Genomic DNA, 19328 nt, shown 5'->3' on the forward strand with positions numbered 1-19328 from the left:
TGACGATAATTGATTTTATTGCACATGAATGCATAAAACGTGAACTCATAACAAATATTTGATGATATGAAGTTACTGCTCTTTTCATATATTCCTCTTTTTCACAGAATCTGTATAAATATTTAACGAATCCGTCACGTTTGCTACTGTAGCGCCGATGGTTCCGACAGCGCTGGCGGAGAGGCTTCCCGAGGTGGCGCCTGGTTCAGCGGCATCAGGAAACACAAAGGCATCTTCGGCCGCCGCAGCTTCAATATCAACATCGTTATTTATTCATCAGACTGGATTTTAGCTTCAATACAATTTTGAGACAGAGCCTGAATGATTAATGATCCGGACCTTCCTGTCCAGAGGGGACGGACGCTCCTGGGACGCCGGTTCAGACGCCGGTGGGACCTGGTAGCGCCGGGAATGAGCCGCTCTTTCAGCCGAAGATGAAACGGGATCGTTTGAAGGTCGCCGCTCAAGAGCCGAGACGTCTCAGGGCCTCGGATCGCGGTGGTCCGGTTCTCCTGTGTGAGTCTTATCTCAGGAGGCGTGAACCCGCTCTGCCCCCATCTTAGCAACCCTCCACCTGCGCTTTGATGTCCTGGCCTCCGCCTCTGCTGTCACCGCGCCGCCACGACGTAAAGAAAACCAGACGCGCTGCTGCTGTCAGCACAGGATCCAGGAGTCTCGTCAGGACTCAGGGATCCGGGGCGGGCCGACCTGGGCCACCGACGTGCACAGACTCGCTCCGCTTTGATGTTTCAGGCGCAGCTTTTGTGCAACGCCGCCGAGCCGCGTTGCAGTGGCGAGCAGGTCAACTGCGACAGGTGCTGATCCAGTTCCAGGGCGTCAGAACCTGACGTCCACGGGTTCAGGCTGAGGGTCCATTCTGACCTTTGACCCGGCTCCTTTCAGGCCAGCGTTGAGGACCAGGACCAGGACCAGGACCAGGACCAGGACCAGGACCAGGACCAGGACCTCAGATCTTCAATAGGATCAAGTTCTTCCTGCTGGATCTGATGGATCGAGCACCTCTGGGATCCTGTCCTTTAATTATCCCCGCGCTGGTAATTAGCTTCCTCTCCGAACCTTCTCCAGATGGGCTGATGTGGGAGGAACCTGGACCCGGACCGGATGGACCGGGAGGCGTCGGAACGCCATGTGTCTGTGTTCTCTCCAGCACTAAGAGGACAAAACCGGATAAAAAAAAGAGTGAAAACGGCGTGCTCATGATAAGAGGCGCGCTAACAAAGAATCCTTTGATGGGTGAATCAAAGCAGCTCCTCATCCTCTTCTCACCTGCCTGTGGCGGCTCTTTGGTCTCCGAGGACGTTGTTGTTGCTCACCTTTATTTTTAGAATTCCCACTTTTAGCTATCTAATCTTTGCTTTATCTCTGTCCTTGGTTCACGTTTCGCTTGGCTCTGCCCCCCCTCCCCATCCGTTTGTTTACCTGGGGCCCCCTCACCTGGGTCTAATTAGCCCCGCCCCTTTTACCTTCTACAGTGATTCCTGTTTAATCAGGATTGATCTGATCTGTGGTTATTCTGTCACCGTATTGCTTGCCCCCCCCACTCCTACCCCTCGGCCACGCCCCCTCGGCCACGCCCCCTCCCGCTCTCCGCCGACATAAATCCGACGCGCGGCTGAAAGCGCCGTTTACTCTGACAGACAACAGCAATTGTCTGAGCGGCCGTCTTGAGTGGGGTTTGATCGTCACGGTGATCGTGTTTCATCTCTTTTGTTGGGGGGGGGCAGCCAGTGACCTTTTGCCCCCGCCCCTCTAAGTCAGGCTGTGATGTGGATCACATTCCTGCCTGTTTACATTAGGCCCGCACGGCAGACGGCGCCCGCAGCCCCGTTCACACCTGTCCCGTCACGTCCTCTCAAGGAAACTGTGATACATTTTTGGAACAGAGGGGGCCATTGTGTCTCCCTGGGTGGTGGTGTGGGGCGTGTGTGTGTGTCGGGGGGGGGGGGGGATCCTGGGAGGGCCGACTCGCACGCAAACTGGCAGAAAAGCAGTCAGACGTGCATTTTCCACGTCAGGAGGGACGGCGTGATGAACGACGGAGAGCTGGAGGCTCCTCTGAGGTGACTCGCTGTTGCCCCAGGTTCCAACATGCTCGGGAACATGACTCACCCCCGGAGAACCTGGAGAACCTGGAGACCCTGGAGAACCAGGGGATCCTTGAGAACCTGGGGGACCTGTAGAACCTGGAAAACCTGGAGAATCTGGGGAACCTGGAGAACCTGGGGAACCTGGAGAATCTGGAGAACTTAGGAAACCTGGAGAACCTGGAAAACCTAGGGAACCTGGGGAACCTGGAGAACCAGGAAAACCTAGGGAACCTGGAGAACCTGGGGATCCTTGAGAACCTGGGGAACCTGGAGAACCTGGGGAACCTGGAGACCCCTTCTGTGATTCACCTTCACCCACACCAGTGTGATGCATTCAAGTGTCATGTTCTCCGGTATCGTTGGCCTCATTATTCCTTTATCCATCCTATTTACACGCCATCCACACGCTCACGGCGGTGGCGAGCACCAATCCGCCCGTCGCCGTCCCCCACACACACTACTGAAGTATCGGCGGTGGGATCACAAGCCCACAGGAGGGGGGGGAGATGGGCCTAGAATGACAGGAAGCGGCGTGGCGACGCGCCTCGGCGTGGTCACGCGGCGCCGCTCGGCTGTCAGCACCGTCCAAACATCAGCATCCTTTGATTCTGACGGGTTTCTTCCCTCTCATAGAGCAGCTCAGAGGTGCTCGGGGGGGGGGGGGGGGGGGGGGGGGGGACGTGGTCTCACTCGCCCCGACACAAGCAAACACTCGTCGGGTCAAACAGAGGTCTTCACACACGCGTGTCCCCACAGCTCCAGAGATTCACACACAGCCTCCCCGTGTCAGGAGGACCGAAGCCGCACGGAAACGCTGCCCGGAGAGCAGACACACACACACACACACACACGCACACACACACACTCTGATGGAAAATTCCATTTGTCAGATTGGCTCATTTCTGACTAAATTAATACTTTTACAGTTGTCTTCAAAAGCGATTGTTTAATAAACGGTAATTATGAGCGCAGATGGAAGTCTGGGGAGGTGAAATTCAATCAGCCCAGACAGAACCAGGCGCGTCGCTCTGGGCCGCGACGCAGACCGGCTGGTTTCTCAGCCGAGCCGGCAGAACCAGAACCTTCTGATGCTCCTCATAAACCAGCGTTTAGAACAGAACCAGTCTCAGCTTTAAGCATCCGCATGTGCTGATCATGTCAGCTAAAGTGAGCTAATGTTAGCTAGCATCAATTCGCTCAAAATGTCTTCACCATAAACAAACGTGCACGTAAACCGGCTCGCACACGCACACGCGTGGCTCCTCTTACGCTTTGCTGACGTTCTGCCGTCGTCTCATCGGTGGTTTCGGTTTGGGTCACATGCTCCGATAGCGGGAAAGGCTAGCTAGCGTAGCGGCGACAGCCGTGTTCCACTTCAGTCTCCACTTTAAATTCCTGGTATTCATCAGCTGAAGTGAGGAGTCTGCGTGACGAACGGCCCCTCGTTAGTGTCATTTGCACCATCAGGGCTGCCTGTTTATGTTTCTGCCCTCCCTTCCCCGGGAGTCAGAACATCCAGCTCTGCCACCACGGTTCCTGGTTCTGATTATAAATCTAAGAGGGTATATAGAGTCCAAATATAGCCCCGCTGTTAGCGCCCGGCTGTGCCGAGCTCCAGTGGCGAGTAAACACACAACCGAGTGCGATATTGCAGCGGTAATGTTATGAAAATTCTATTTGTAGCTCTTTAATATGTGTGTCTGGAAAAATAGGAGCTGCTGAACACCCTAGCGCTACAAGCTAATGCTAACAAGAAGCTAGCGGCTTCTCTAAAAGAGAGTTTGGGTTCTACGGCCGTAGATTAAAATCTTACATTCACCCTCAAAAATGTTCCGTGTTGACTCCAGCGGATGAATCACCTGTGGACCACAGCTGGAGCAGATGTTCTCCAGCCCTCTCGGCTCACGGACGGGCCGCTGCCTCATAATTACGGCCGTAAGCAGACTGCGTGCGGGCTTTAACCTGCCGTCCGTGATGAACGACCGTCCGGTCCTGCGTCATAAAGCCGCCGGTGCCAGAACAGAACCCTCTGGGCCGGTGAGGGTCAACTGCTGGAGGAGGGTTTAATGAGGGAGGGGCCTCCGGGCAGGCCGGCGTCCATCTGCCCGCCGGCCGCTTTTCCGCATCGCACATTTGCAAAGACGGCAGCAGGCATTCGCTTAGCGCGGCTGCTAAATGAGGCGTGTAAATGTGTCCCAGAACATCCAACTGGAAACATGCCAAGAGGAGAAGGAGAGCTAAATGAACCGCTGCCTGTGTCCCACGTACGTTAGCGAACGCTAGCTCACACCTGCTTTAAAGCCCCTTTTTCTGCCTGGCTCCTCCCATCCTGCGACTGTGACCCTCTCTCCAGGTGGCGTCCCGTCTCGTGCGAGCGCCAGATCGGCAGAAGTCTGAGGTGGAACCAGTGCACGGCGGTTTGAGGCGCTCTTGAGGAGTCAGTCATGCTAGCTTCTGCCATGACAACTGCGAGATAAACAGCCGGATCACCCAGCTCAGGTTTCGGAGTAATCTGCCAGGAATGTGCTTTCTCATGCCTTTGATTGGCCGGCGCGCGGCGGCCAGATCGGGTCACATGATGTTGAGACTGTAGCCTGCTCCGCGGGGGCGCCTCCCACCGCCGCCGCCGCTGAATGATCCCATTGAAACAAATTAAGGGGTCTTGTTGCACATTACAGCGGCGGCCTCGCGGCGCTGTTGTGGGGCCGGACACTCGGAGACGCCGGACGGGTCACCCGGCCCGCCGGGGCCCGGCTGCGGTTACACGTGGGCGCTGGATAGGGTTGCAGGTGGCGAGCGATAAGAAAAGAAACGCCGCTCGTGCCAAGTTCAAGAGTTCGTGTTGCTACATTTCTGCGGTTATTTTCACAGAAACCGACCGACGGGTCGTCTTAACAACCAGGACAGCAGCGATATCGCCGCGGAAACGTCGTTTTAACGAGGAGCCACGAACGGGCAAAGACAGGAAGTGAAGCGGCGCGGCCGCGTTCTGAAGCGAAAACCCGTTTTAAAGACAACGGAATCAAAAAAAGCCGCATAACTCATCAATAGCGCGGCAGAGTTGATGACATCATCACCTCAGAGCAGGAAGCGGCGGCGGTGTCAGTTCTCATTAGCAGTCCCAGAATAGCCCCCAGAGCCGGACAGAAGCCGCCGCTCCTCATTCCGTATTCGGCTGGCGGTTGTATGACATTCCTCCGGGGACGCGGCTGACATTTGGAGGTAGACTTCTGCAGACAGAGCAATAATGTCACCGTGGCGCCCGCTGTTATTTTTGTCTGAATAAAGGCAGGAAAAAAGACGGCCGGAGCTCGTCGGAGGCGGAGCCTGATCTAATCTGATCGTCCGTCACCGCCGTCGTGTGTTCAGCTCAACTTTATTAAAGAGTGACATCCTGGAGTCTGACTGAGTGGCAGGAACAAACTGCCTTTTAACAGGGAGAAACCCCCGGCGGGACCTTTCCGTGGAACCAAGTGTTTGTGCTGTCGTCCGTGGTTCGGCGGCGGTTCAGCGCCTTGGACCCGGCTCGAAACGAGGACGTTTCCAGGCGGATATCGGCTGGAAAATCAATGTTTATCACGACAAATCCCACCTGGAGGATTGTTGACACGGATCATCAGCCTTGAAACACAGCGGCGCGGCGTCCACGAGTGTTTACGATGCTATAATGTAGCTGCTGGCGGAGCGGTTAGCGCTGGAAACGCCGCTGCATCTTTATAGCGTTTGGTTCGATAGCCATTACAACTAAACGCTACACGCTAACTCGCTGTACTAGCTTAAGAGGCGCTTGTCGTCCCTTTAGCGCGGCCGAACGACCGCCGCAGCTGTGGCAGGGTCATTAAATACCGTGACTTCGACGCTCCGCAAACGCTGACGGATCCGAGCAACAGTCGGACACGGCGGCTCCCTCCCCGAGGAAAACCCGATCCCTTCCCGCCCCGCTGGACCGGCTTTATCTCTCGACGTTCCCACATCGGAGCACGGACGCGGCCCCACCGTCGCGGCGCGGGCGGCGACGTGCAGACGGGGGCGCCCTGCGTGACGCCGCGGTGCCGGGAATGAAGTCCGCAGGCAACAGGAGACGCGGGTTCGTGTGTGTGCACGTGGAGCGGCGAGCGCTGCTGTTGATGGATGGGGCGAAACATCGTTTATTGACACAACACCTTCATGTTTCACAAGGCCATCAGTCATACAGGAGGTCCATCTGCTGGTGTGGGCACACACACACACACACACACACACACACACACACACACACACACACACACACAGAAGTGCTGAATGCTTCAGTCCCAGCTGGGCTGACCTTCACCCACCGCCCCCTCCCCCGTGCGCTGCGAGGACGGACCCTCACAAAGGAAGCCTTTCAGCTCGGGACGCAGGTACGTGTTTGACAAAGACACCGTTAGCGTCAGCGCCGCCGAGTCCGACGTGGACCTGAAAGGCCAGCAGACTGTCCAGAGAGAGGAAACCGTTTCCTGAACGCCGAGCGAGTCAAACGTGAAAGATTTCCCTGATCCTCCTTCATTTTGCCACCACGGGAGGACGACACGAGGACTTCCTGTCCGCCCCCTGGTGGTGGGTTTTTCTTTGGTTTTATAGAAATAAAGGAAACCTGAACGGCGCCGATGTCCTTCCTTGGACGGTTCTCGGGATTGTTTTCGCTTGCTTTGATCTCTTTGCTTTGATCCTGGCTGCACAACCACTTTGACGTCATGACCACGTCAGACACGTTATCGTTAGCTTCTCCTGTTTGCTCGATACACGCGCTAATCTGTGCTAGTGGAAGACTCAGCTAAGTAGACGCCCAGTGTGGGCTGGCTCCGCCCCTTTTATGAAGCGTCAGAGGGTAGACTAGAGACAGCTAAGTATCCCACAATGCATTTCACCTCGTTACTCCAGAAGTCCTTGTGTCTTTAGCTTCTGCCATCCCACACGCTGACAGGAAGTGGGTTGTGTGTTGATCCAGATGGAGGAGGCGGGTCCTGGATCCTTCTACCTGAGTTGATAAAAGCCTGACAGTGAACGCATCATGAAAGGAAGCTCAGCAACATCTCCAGATCAGAAATAAAAGACACCTGTGTCCTTTCAGGCTAAATTAGGCAGATTCCCCCGTGGTGGCTGGCTCCGCCCCCTGGCTAACCACGCACAGGTGGCTTCATTAGACCCTCTGAGGGCTTCCTGTCGCGTCTTCCTTCCATCCCAGTCGTGACCTCCCTCCCTCCACAAACACTCCGTCCTCCCGCCGCCTCCGACCGCCTCCTCCTCTGTCGCTCGCGCTTTTTTCCGTCTCTGCTCGTCTTTAAAAGACGAAAATTCATAACGGATCTATAATTTATGTGCTGCAGCTTGATTTAATCTCCACCAGGACGCCTCATCATGGCTCCAGATGATTTAAAAATCAGGGGGGGGCACGCCAGGTTGCCGCGGCGACCAAATGATGGACAAACAGACTACACCAGCACGTCCAGAGAATTACCCAGTGTCACACACACCATTAGCTACAGACCCATGCTATCAGGTTAGCTTCCAGCTAACATCAGGCCAGGGTGAAGCAGGTGAACGTCCACCTGCAGGACAGATTCTCCCGTTTCTTTGATGAACGTTTCATGAATATTTCATTTTAGTTACCGTCACATAAAACAAAGCATCAAAGTGATCCAATCGCAGGGGCCCATCCATTAGCAGGTAGCGTAACCGCGTGACCCTTCCAAGCTCCGTGATTTAGAAAATCACACTGTTTCCAGTGAACAGAAGGAGGTTTAACATTAGCATGCAGGCTCATTCTGTCATTCATGCTAAGCTAACAGAGACGATTAACACCATCAGCCTGTTTTGTCATCAACTGAGTAGCAACAATTTCAGTTTAACATTAGCTTAATGTTCAATGTCGTGTTCAGTCAAGGATCTCGGAAGGGGGGGGGGCTTTTCTGCAGCCACACGGGGTATTTTCTCTCCTCCTCGCCACGCGTCCTCATTACGGCGAGCATGAGAGCGGCTACAGGGCGCCGCGGCGCTGCCTGGGGCTCTCCAGGGAGTAATGATGGGGGCCAGTGGCCAAGGGCCCCAGGAGGGAGTTTGTTGGTGGTGATTCCCTGCTACTTATGTGGAGGCCGTGAAGGTCAACTTCATCTGCAGACGCACACACACACACACACACACACACACACACACACACTGACAGCTGCAGCCTCGCTCTCTCTCTGTTTGCCCTTGGGAAGAGACGGAACGAGGGAAGCAAACAGCGGGGAGTGTTTGCCCAGACGCTCACCACCACCCCATCCATCTACCAGCTCCCTCCCTGACTGAGGAGATGCAATCGCCCCCCGCGCCCCCCCCGTCCCCTGCGGGTGTATCAGTCCGGTCTTGGTTCAGCGCAGATATAATCCTTTAACGCCTCTAAATGATCCAGAGGTTGAGTGCGGCTCCGGGACGCCGCCGGGCCCCGCTGGGCTCACACCTGCTGGATCGGGTTAAGATAAATGCCAGCAGCCAGCCAGGCATCTGCCCCCCCCCATTAATATTTAACAGGCCAGCTCTCATCTCCTCGCGCTCGCGGTGAGCAGCTTAATATGGGTTTGTGCTCACTGAGCCAGGGGAAGCGCGGCGATAGCGGCGCCCGGTCCCGGCTGCATGCTAAGTCTGCCACGGGCGTCTTGATTTGCAGGGACAGAGAGCGCGCACGTGCCCCCGCCAGGGCACTTATGAGGGCATTAAGGGGCAATCTGGAAGGTGCCGGACATCCGTGCCCCGCTTTAGGAGAGGATGATCTCCGGGTCGTTAGAGGTTTTGTCTTTAGCGCCGGAGCTTCACAGCAAATCCGTGAGTGGATCTTGGGAGCTGGAGGTCGGGAGCATGTTGGATCTGAGGAGAGCTCCCGAGAGCAAACAGGCCGGTGATCCACCTCCACCTCCTCTTATCAGTGCTGATCCGCAAACAGGGGAGAAGAAAGCTGGTTTTTAAGCCTCCTGCCGGAGATAAAGGCTTCACCTGTAGCCCTCAGCGCTAACGCCGCTAAAGAAGAACATGTTCCTTCCGTTGCTGCACGCGCTCGGACACGTTATTGTCCGATTAATCCTCCCTTTCTTCCATTGTTACGTTAATTAGAGGAGATAAATCCCGCTTCGGAGAGATTAGAGAGGCTCATTTTCTCCCGGAACTTCAGGAGGAGGCGTTTTTGTCCCGTCTTTGGGAATCGGAGCACTCGGAGGACAACGCTGACGAGGACATCGGCGTCTTTCTGTCCACCCCGGCGTCCAAGCTCGACGTTGGCTGCAACCAGCTGACCTTGAAAGGGGGGTCTTCTGGAGGATCTACTCCAGGGGCCTCCAGGCTCACAGATCGGCCTTCATCCAGAAGCACCTGCTGGCGTTCTGCAGATCGAATGGCGCCGCTCCACCACCCACGTAATTGATATTTATCGTCCGTGTAAAACGCGACTGCTGGGTAACGCCACCTTCTCAAGTCCACCGGCTTATTGTGTCACATCGATGTTCATGGAGGCGAGGGATCGTGGCTTTAGCTTGGGATAGCTGCAGTCGCTAACGTGCGCTAACACGGACAGCAGATAATCAGGTGAAACACCAACTTTCACTTATTGATGGCAAAAGCTGCCTGTGTCTGTTGCTTCTGAGGGAATCTCCAGAGGAAGGTGGGATGGATGGAGCTAGCATCCGAAGCTGACGTTTATGTCCACCCAAGGATGAACTGTAATAATGTTGTGGACTTTTTAATAACAAATACACCTTCAAATTAGCCCCCGCGGCTGCATCTGATGGAGTTTTGCACTTTTATGGGTGAAGTTTATGCTTCTTTGGGAAAAATGAGCCGTACAAACTGACATTTGTAGCTTTTATTGAATGTTGTATGTTAATTTTAAGCTGATTTTCACCTTTATGTTAGCGCGCCGCGCCCATTCTCCTGATTTTTTTGGGACCTTGGCAGAAATGTAGCTATTTATATATTAGCACGCTAGCTGCTATTACTGATTGCGTCCTCTTACAGTAGAGAACATCAGTGCTAAAATTAGCGGATTTATCGTCAAGGCTAGCTATGAGCAGCTATCACAGAGACGACTGTTCTTCAGACAGGGGTCATAAATTCACCCGTCTGTTAATGGAGCTTCTGCGGGGTAAAAATACCCACCTGCTCATTATGGGATGGATGCTTTAATGGATATTTTCCTCTTTTTACCTGGCCACATTCATCATTTATTCAAATGAGTCTGGAGCCACGGACGACGGCTTTCAGTCACGTTCCAACACAAACAGGAAGGCGGGTGATTGAGGTCATCCCCCTTTTCTTTTGTCAGTATGTCGATTAGCGTGGCGGCTAGGCCCGGCTAGCTCCCGCTCAAGGGCTTCGATGATGTTCACAGACACGTCAAATCGGATGAGGAGACGCAGCAGCCACTTCCAGGTTGATGTCCTCCGACACGTTTACAGGTGTCTCCTCACCTGTCACTCACGGCACCGTGTCAGCGTGACACCAGCTAATCTCCTGATGTGTCTAGAGTGATTTGAGCGAGCGCGGTGATAGCCGCTATCATGTTATCAGCCTTATAGATTAAGGTAGTCGGGCCGCCAGCGGGAAGGAAACCAGATGCATCAGGCGAGCAGCGTGGGCGAGATTAGACATCATCCTGTAGCACCGTGCGCCTCGGCGCCAAGAAAACACCGGGTCAGCTAAAGCTTTTAGCCTCTGTTAGCCACGCTGGGCAGGAAGCCATTTTCACGCAGTGGTTTGTTTGTTGGAAGCAGGAAATGAAGGAAAATAAAAGATGTGGATCACTTTCAAAGTAGAAACAATGGCGGCCTTACAGACGCCATCGGCTCGTCGCGAGCTAACGGCTGCGATGGAGACGGCTCTGAATTATTAATGGGGGTGGGGACGCCCGCGCGTCAACATGGCGGAGTCTTCAGACCGCCGCCGAGCCAGAGTCAACAGTCGGAGTCAAGGTGAGTTCTCACACACGCATGTAGCCACATGCACACAAACACATTCTGGTGTTGCTATCTGTGTGGGGACACCCTGGCTCCAACCACCCCAGCTAACCCCTCCCCCGACGCTAACCTCACCTCAAACACTCCTTTGACCTCTCGCGTAAAACTGGAAAGTGTAAATAACCCCCCCTTTCGGAACCCCTATTTTTAACAGCGGTGTCTATCCGCGACTCGGCTGATGCTATCGGGGACGATCCAGACCGCAGGAGCGGGGACGCGCCCCCGCCGCGGCGTCTTGTAAAGATTTCCTGTCGTATTAATGAGGAGGCAGATGAAACATCGGCTGATTTACAGCCAATCACTGAGGCGTCCTCGGCTGTGACCGGCGGCCATGAAGGGTTTTATTTACATTGTAATCTGAGGCGTTAGCATTAGCATCAGCCGAGGAGGCGTCGCTGGGGAAGTTGATCAGGTCGGAACTGCTCATTTCTGCTGATTATTATGATAGAATGAGGTCAGGCGTTCCACAAGGGTCCGTCTTTGGACCTCACATTGTTTCTTCAGCTTTTCTTCAACAGGAAATGCTCTGCGCTTCCGAATCAGAACAATCTTTCCCCCGAGGATCCAACCTGCACATATATGGGACACTTTCATCAGAACCATTGTTCTGACCCGGGGGGGGTGGGGCTCTATTTATGGAGCCACTGTCTTCTGTCTTCTAGATGTTTGGACATTCATGAGTGGAGACCCATGAATTCCAGCTACATCAGCTCATATCCTGCATTCCTCGGCTCATCCCTGAACCTTTGTTTTCCAGGCACCAACTTCCCGTCAGAGTTCTGTGGCTCCTCCCAGCAGCAACAAGCTGTCAGACGAAGACAAACGTCTATTTTTAGCCTGGTGTTGGACCATCGAAAATGTCCTCTCGCTTTCTCACTCATCCCTCCGCTAATCGTCATTAGCGTCAATTAAAGAGTCCAAACGGTGCAGACGGGCCGTGTGTCCTCCCGCCAGCGGAGATCAGTGGGCGTCTGTGACGCGTCCCTTCGTTAGCATGAACACACACAGAGAGGTTTATTTCCAACACTCGTTAGCTCGCAAACCTTCACTTCAAAGTCTCCCGGAGCTCATTTTCCTTCTGCTGACGTTCAGGAATTCAGACAAAAAGGAAAAAATAAGAAACATTTGCAGGAAGACGGACGAGTTTCTGGCGTCATAAAAAAGCCGAGCTAATTGTTTTATTCCTGTCGCAGCACAAGCGGGAGAATGTCGACGTGACGGAACCACCGACCGTGGTGGCTGCTTGTCCATCATTAGTTCACACTAGCTAAATTAGCATAAATGACAGGAAACGCTGCACTTTTCTCCAGAAAACTCTCAATTTATTAACGCCCAAATAACAGGAAATTATGGGAAATGAACGGGGAGGCTAATGGAGCGAGCCGAGGCCTCATTAGAACCTTGTTTTTCTGCCCCGTTCTGTTAAGACAAATGTCTGATCTTAAATAATATCTGTTGCCATGGTGACAGAAAGGCTCTCAGTGATTCTTCCACACTGTTGCCATCCTTTCATCAACATCTGGGTTAATTGTTTTTGCTAACTAAAATAACAACTGCTTCCTAAAAGAAGCTACGTGTTTTGTTTGTGAAGACTTGATAACCTGAATACGTCCTCTTTTCTAACGAGGTCGATTAGCTTCCATTCTAGCATTAGCGAGAATCTTCTGGTCGTCAGACTTGTTGATGATACCTCACGAATGTTCACTGCTTTCATCCATGTTTTGGTTTTTTTTCAAATTTAAATTGAAATACTGACTTGTTCAAATTCTTCCTTTCAGCGTTAAATGTGTACATTTACGTATTTCGCACTATAAATACCAACGTTTGCTATGATGAGCTGGAAAATAGATAAAAGTGAAAAACAAAGTGAAAAACAATGAAATTAGCGAGAAAAAACAGAAATTTCGTCTTGTGCTGCTACTTTTCGTCGCTAAAATCGTTTCTTTGGCAGCGTCTTTAGCTGCTGCTCCAGCGTGAAGCTCTTTAGCAACGCTGAAGTTTAGCTCCCTCTTCAGTAGCCCAACACTAATCATGCTAGTCTGCAGTAAATCATCGTACGTTAGCTGGTATAAACCAACTAACGTACGCGTAAACAATTGGTGGGGTTTGTTTTTGCCATAGCGCGGCGAGCAACAGGCCGACTCGACGCGTGGACCCTGCCGTCGCGGCACAACGGTGCACGCCGTGTCCTGGGGGAGTGGCCTGGCCGTGGCGCCGTGGGTGGCGACCGCTCCAAAGCGCCTCTGCAGGTTAATTGTGCTGATTTGAGTGAGGAGCTGGAACCACTTTTACCGATGGCAACACTTTTATGACGACTATATTTTCCAGAACATTAAATGTGTGGATTTTCCTTCTGCGCAGCGAGAGGTTAGCGAACGGCGGCCCCGCGTGAAAGTCATTTGCTAATGAGAGCTCGTAAATAACCCAGACGGCAAAGAGGCAAAGTGACTTTTGGCTGCAGCTGCGCCGCGTTAGCGTAGCTAGCTGCTGCCGCCGCTGCTGTGTGTTTGGGCTATTGGCTCTTGGATGTTAAATTTCATCACACCTTGAGGTTGTAACTTTTACGCCGGAGTAAGTGGTCCCGGTGGGCCCGGTCCTACCGGGGAAGCCGGCCAGGTTTATGGCAGAGAGGCGTTGCTGGTTTAGCAGAAAGACGGAGGGACGTTCAAGAGACTGATCCCGTCCCTGTCGCGTAACCCAGAGAAACTATAAGATAAACAACAGCTTCTGATGGCGGTCCGGCCCCCAAGGACCAGGCCCAGATCTGTGGTTCTGGTTCTGAGGGGAAAGAGGTGGAAATGAACTGATACATTCTGGGGGACAGCACGTGTCCACGTCGGGTCCATGAGGCTCATGGATGAGGTGGTTCCATTAGCACCCAGGCTAAAAGTGTCGATCAGCTCAGGTCAGACGGTGCCGGACCACCAGGAGGGCCGAGGAGACCCAGACGACCCCCGGGGAGGGAATTAAATCTGCCTCCTGAAAAGCATCTCAAAAAGTACCGACAAGACCAGAAGAAACCCGAAACCCTCACGAGAGTCTCGGGGATGTTGAACGCAGCATCTCCATCCCAGGAAGACACGGTACCGGTCCACCGGGACGCTCCGTCCTGGATCCCAGATCCTGGATGACCTCAGGGACAGGTCACAGGTCGTCCGCCAGTGCACCTGGCCGGGTCACGTGTCTGCATGGGGGGGCGTCGGCCTCTGATAACCAATCAAGGCAGCAGCTTGTTATCAGCGGTTCTCCGGTGCCCCCCCCCCCCAGTGTGTTATATCACACTTTAAGTGGCGGTTCAGGAGACACCTGATCACCATTCGTGGGCACCCACTTTAGCTCATCCATAATTCAGCGGGCTAATAATAGCACCCGTCTGTCTGTAGGGGGCGACACACAGGTGGGGGGGGGCAGCCCGAGGAAAAGGCCTCCCGGGTTCCATCAGGGAGGAATGGAAGTCCACCCGGCCGCGATGTGATGGTGGAACACTGTCGTCATGGAGACCATGTTGGCGGGGCCGTGATCCCAACAGGAGCGGTTCCTCGCCAAACGGTGAGCCGACGACAACCGTCCATACGTTTACTTTAGCCAGCCAGACGTTATTCATGGGGGGGGGTCGGAACATCATCCGTTCTTATGTGAACTCCGGAAAAGGTGGCAGGGCGAGGGGCCTCGAACCCACAACTTTCTCGTTTCAGCAACATTTTGCCGCCGCGTGTTTATCCTCATAAAACAAAGGGAGTCATGAGGTCGTGCTTCTTGGCTCCGCCCCCTTTCCCGTCTCATTGTGGGGCCTCCGGAGGGAAGATTAGACGGACACTTTTCTACCTCTCGTATTGTTCTGTCCTTCCCCTCCGGCCTCTGTTAGCGGACATCACATCCTTCACTCCATCCACACACACACACACACACACACACACACACACACACACACACACACACACACACGGGATGTGACTTTCCCAAAGTTCGGAGTACACGGGCGGATTGTTTGCTCATCCTCAGCAGGTCATCGGCGGTTAAGTCTGCATATTTGAGGGCGGCGAGGGGGCGCGTCCCTCCCCGGAGGCGCCGCTCGCCATTTGTCCCTCTCCAGACGTGTGGTACCATTAATTGTCCCGGACACGAGGTCAGCGGGAGCCTGACGCGGCGAGCCTGCCAACTCGCCACAGAGGAGGAGACCGTCAACGCGCTGGATGTGTCGCTCCTTTCATCCCTGGTTCCCGTCCCGGCGAGGCCGCCGTCCAGCCTTTATCAGCGCCGCACACACGCCCGCCTGGGGAGCCTGCGGACAGCCGACATTTGACCTGAATGAGGATGCTCATCAGGTCCCGCCACCGTGGGGGCGTGGGGGGGGGGGGGGCGTAAAGGCCATCGACCGACCGCGAATCCCACATTCCTGCGGCTGAGCCGTGAAAGTATCAGATTGTTCCACAGGCTAATGGGATGGTGGGAATGGGTCTGACTCAACCCCCCACCCACCCCCACCCCCCCTCGCAACACCTCGGGTCCGAGCCACCGCCCACGGGCAGATTAGCCACCCTGATGTCAGGCTCCAGGGTCGTAGTCCTAGCCCTCCTTCTCTTTAACATTAGCGTGCACACTGGCGAGCGCACGGCGAGGAGGGAGGCGGGGCTTCCAGGCGGCCTCGCAGCGCTAATATTGTCCTCTGATAAATTGAACAGCACGTCTGAGCGCCGCCAGCTGACCGTGTTCCAAGTTAGTTCCTGTTTCTACGACTGTCAGCCGTTCCCGCTTGCTAAGAAGATTTAGCCCGCGGCGCTAGCTGTCTGTGGGTTCCAGTCGTGCCGGGTTCTGCCAGAAATCTTTCTCCTATTTAGAACAATCTGTTCTTTATTCAGCGCAGATGCTCGGAGGAGCAGAGTTCCTGACTCTGATGACTCTCTGAAACAACAACTGCTACTAAGATATTTTAGCCGTCAGCTGCTTAGCGTTAGCTTGATGGAATGGACGTAAGTCGGTTAGCTGATTTCAGTAAACCCATAAAAGATGTCAGGCTCATCCGGGCGCAGACGGACGGAACTTTCTCAAAAGCAGATGAATGAAGTAAAAGTTACATTTTTTGTACCATTGTGTCACTTTTGTTCACCTTTTGTGAAGGTTTGACCACAGTCGCACAACTGGATTCTGCTTCTTATCAGGAGGGAAACTGGCTCTAGTTAGCATGGTTTCATTGAAAGTAGCATTGGCTACAACCAGACCGGTTTCTTTAGCACTAGCATTAGCGCGAGACAGACGGGTTTCATTAGCATTAGCCACAGCTGACAGGATTTAGCCTGTGATCAAAAATGAAGGTCTGATGTGATTCTTTGTTCTAAAAACGATGGATGAGGTGCCCAGTTGCCCCCCCCCCCCCCCCCCCCCAGTATAACCAGCAGCCCCGCTGACAGGAAGTGGAGCTAGCGTCCCAACAACAGAGGCTAAAGTTGCGTCAGACCCTCCGGTGAATTCAATGAATGCACATTTGATCTCCTGTCCCAGAAAATCCCATTAAACACAAACCGTCGTGCTCACAGTTAGCAGGAAGTGTGTGAGAAGGCAGGAAGTGTGTGAGGAAGCTGGAAGTGTGTGAGGAGGCTGGAAGTGTGTGAGGAGGCAGGAGGTGTGTGAGGAGGCAGGAGGTGTGTGAGGAGGCTGGAAGTGTGTGAGGAGGCAGGAAGTGTGTGAGGAGGCTGGAAGTGTGTGAGGAGGCTGGAAGTGTGTGAGGAGGCAGGAAGTGTGTGAGGAGGCTGGAAGTGTGTGAGGAGGCAGGAAGTGTGTGAGGAAGCTGGAAGTGTGTGAGGAAGCTGGAAGTGTGTGAGGAAGCTGGAAGTGTGTGAGGAGGCTGGAAGTGTGTGAGGAGGCAGGAAGTGTGTGAGGAGGCTGGTGAACACGTTCCTGCATGGCAACGGGAAGGTTCCCCTCTTCTGCAGATGAAACGCTCCCAGAGGAACCACTGAAGAAGAAGATGTGAGGGTTCCCAAGATGTGAGGGTTCCCAAGATGTGAGCGTTCCCAAGATGTGAGCGTTCCCAAGCATCTCATCTCCTCCCAGTCCCCCCATCCAACCTTCCAGGCTGGAAAGCTGCTCTGTTCCCGCTCCGGTTCTCTGCAGGCATCAGGTGACCATCGTGTCCTGGTCCGAACCGCTGGAGCCCCTCGGCGGTTTGCTCGGCTCCACCTTTAGACCCAGTTCACGTCCACACTCGCGCCTCATTAGGCCTCAGATCTGGATCAGGATCCATCTCCACGCCGTCCGCAGCGCCGCTGAAGCGGAACAAAGGCCGTCTCCCTTTGAATGCCGATGACAGGATCAGGAGCGCTCCATTAGCTCCCGAGATAACGTAAGCGTTCTCGGAAGACGGAACGCTGCTCCGGTGGAAGAATTTCCAAGGAGGAAATGTGCACCTGGGCAGCAGGGGGCAGTAGAGACACGTGAGGGGGAGGAGCTCAGGATGAGCAGTGCGTTACAGGCTCCGCCCCCCCCAGCTTTAACGCCGTCCATAAAGCCTTGACGCTCGCTAAAGGGAGGGGCGCCACCCACAGTTAGGATGCTCATTAATTTGGACTTAACGGCACAAATCTGCCGTCCAAGCAGGAATTTGGGCGCCAGGAGGACGTTTAACGCCCCGGCGAGCGGTGCCGCCGTAAACATGCTGCGACTCATCATTTTACTCCGCTGTCACACAAGCGTAAATGCTAAAGGTGGGTAGCAGGAACGGTCGAAACGGGAACGCTCTGCTCTGAGCTAGCCGATGCTACAGCTCCCATGCTCCGGTCATCCACGGGAAGGCGCCGTAAATCCCGTCTCCGCGTTATCGTTAAGTTTAGTAGCCCGGCAAATAAAATTAGCTGCGGCGGACTTTTGGATTCGGCTGCGTGAAACCATCAATAAAGATTTATAGTCGGCGATAAAAGAGCGAAAATTGAAATAAAAACTTAAAGTCACCGGCTTTTGTCTCCTCTGTCGTTTCCGCCGTTATTCGGTAACAATTAAACAATTAAGCGTTTCTCGGCCGTTTGCAGCGTGCACGTGAAGCCGGCGTGCACGTGAAGCCGGCGTGCTAGCGGCTACAGCCGCGCCACGCTAAAATGACGGATGGCCTCTCCTGCTGGTGTATATATAGCACAGCTGCCGCCGCCGCCGCTACGGCAGCTTGGAAGCAGCCACTCCTCTTAATGTCAAGCTAGCATACACGCGCACTTTATCATCCCCGACTGCTCCTTATTGCTAAATCCCGAACAGATCGGCTCTGCTCCCATTTTCTGCTCTCCTGCTGGTTTGAACCCGAGTCCCCGCCGAGGACACGTCCCGCGTCTCCCTCCGTAGGTGTGTGTTCCCAGCGTGTGTGTGTGAGTGTGTGTGAGCTGTGTTTGTCCCTCCGTGTCCTCCTCTCACCCGCCGACACGTGTTCCCGATTACAGGGGCAACATTCCGGAGCGTCACGTCTGTGCCGCCGATGCTGATGCTGCGGTTTCCCATGAAGCCACACTGGCGGCACGTGTTGATGCGCGCTCGCCGTGCTCGCCGTGCTCGCCGCGCGGCGCCTTTATGTGCCTGTCAGCTACAACGCTAAACGGCGGTAATGTAATAATGTGACCTTCTGAGCCCAAAGATGCTGCCACGCCGCCTCCCAACCGCCCCGGATGATATGTTAAGTGAGTCCCGGACGGCTTGTCAACAAACAGGCGAGGCGAGCCAACGCGCAGCACGCGCTGCGGTTGTCTTAACCCCAGCAGGGCACGGCGCATTAATCACGGCCGAGGCGGCGACGGTGATGAGGTGTTTGGCGGTCGACTCCAAATAGCTGGTAATGGAGCCGCGGGCGTGGAGTTGTCTCGCTCCCGGTTTCATCTCGAAGGCTAAAAGTTGTCTGGCAGAGGCGAGCCGGCGGTCTGTTGCCATGCTAGCGGTTCTGTGAGGCTCCACCAAAGCCCAGCGGTGCACCGAGCCAAATGCTAATGTGAGGACACTAATGCTAACGTGCTGACGTTTCATGGTTTGAGAGTTTGCCCCGCATGGACAAATCTCATTCGCAGCACCCTTTTAATGGTATTATTGAAGGTTAGCATGACAAATAATGCTAACTGTCATGGGTTGAAATGTTAGCTGCCATTTCCATCGCTAACGCTCACCAAACTAGTCAACAACGTCACCGCAATCATCTGCTGTAAATGGCAGCGTGTCAACACAAGAACTGATTATGTGGCGGCTATAAAAC

The 19328-nt window shown here is 54.1% G+C and overlaps 1 long non-coding RNA gene across 1 annotated transcript; it reads right to left on the bottom strand.

The window, feature by feature from the left end:
• On the bottom strand, positions 1–5458 carry LOC130516493 (uncharacterized). Its single transcript, XR_008947502.1, has 2 exons — positions 1288–5458; positions 1–1170 (listed from the first exon to the last, which is right to left on the bottom strand). It is a non-coding gene; the product is annotated as an uncharacterized LOC130516493 (long non-coding RNA).
• Between the last annotated feature and the right edge of the window lie 13870 nt (positions 5459–19328).

The sequence above is a fragment of the Takifugu flavidus genome, chromosome 19, assembly GCF_003711565.1.
Source record: "Takifugu flavidus isolate HTHZ2018 chromosome 19, ASM371156v2, whole genome shotgun sequence".
NCBI classification, from domain to species: domain Eukaryota; kingdom Metazoa; phylum Chordata; class Actinopteri; order Tetraodontiformes; family Tetraodontidae; genus Takifugu; species Takifugu flavidus.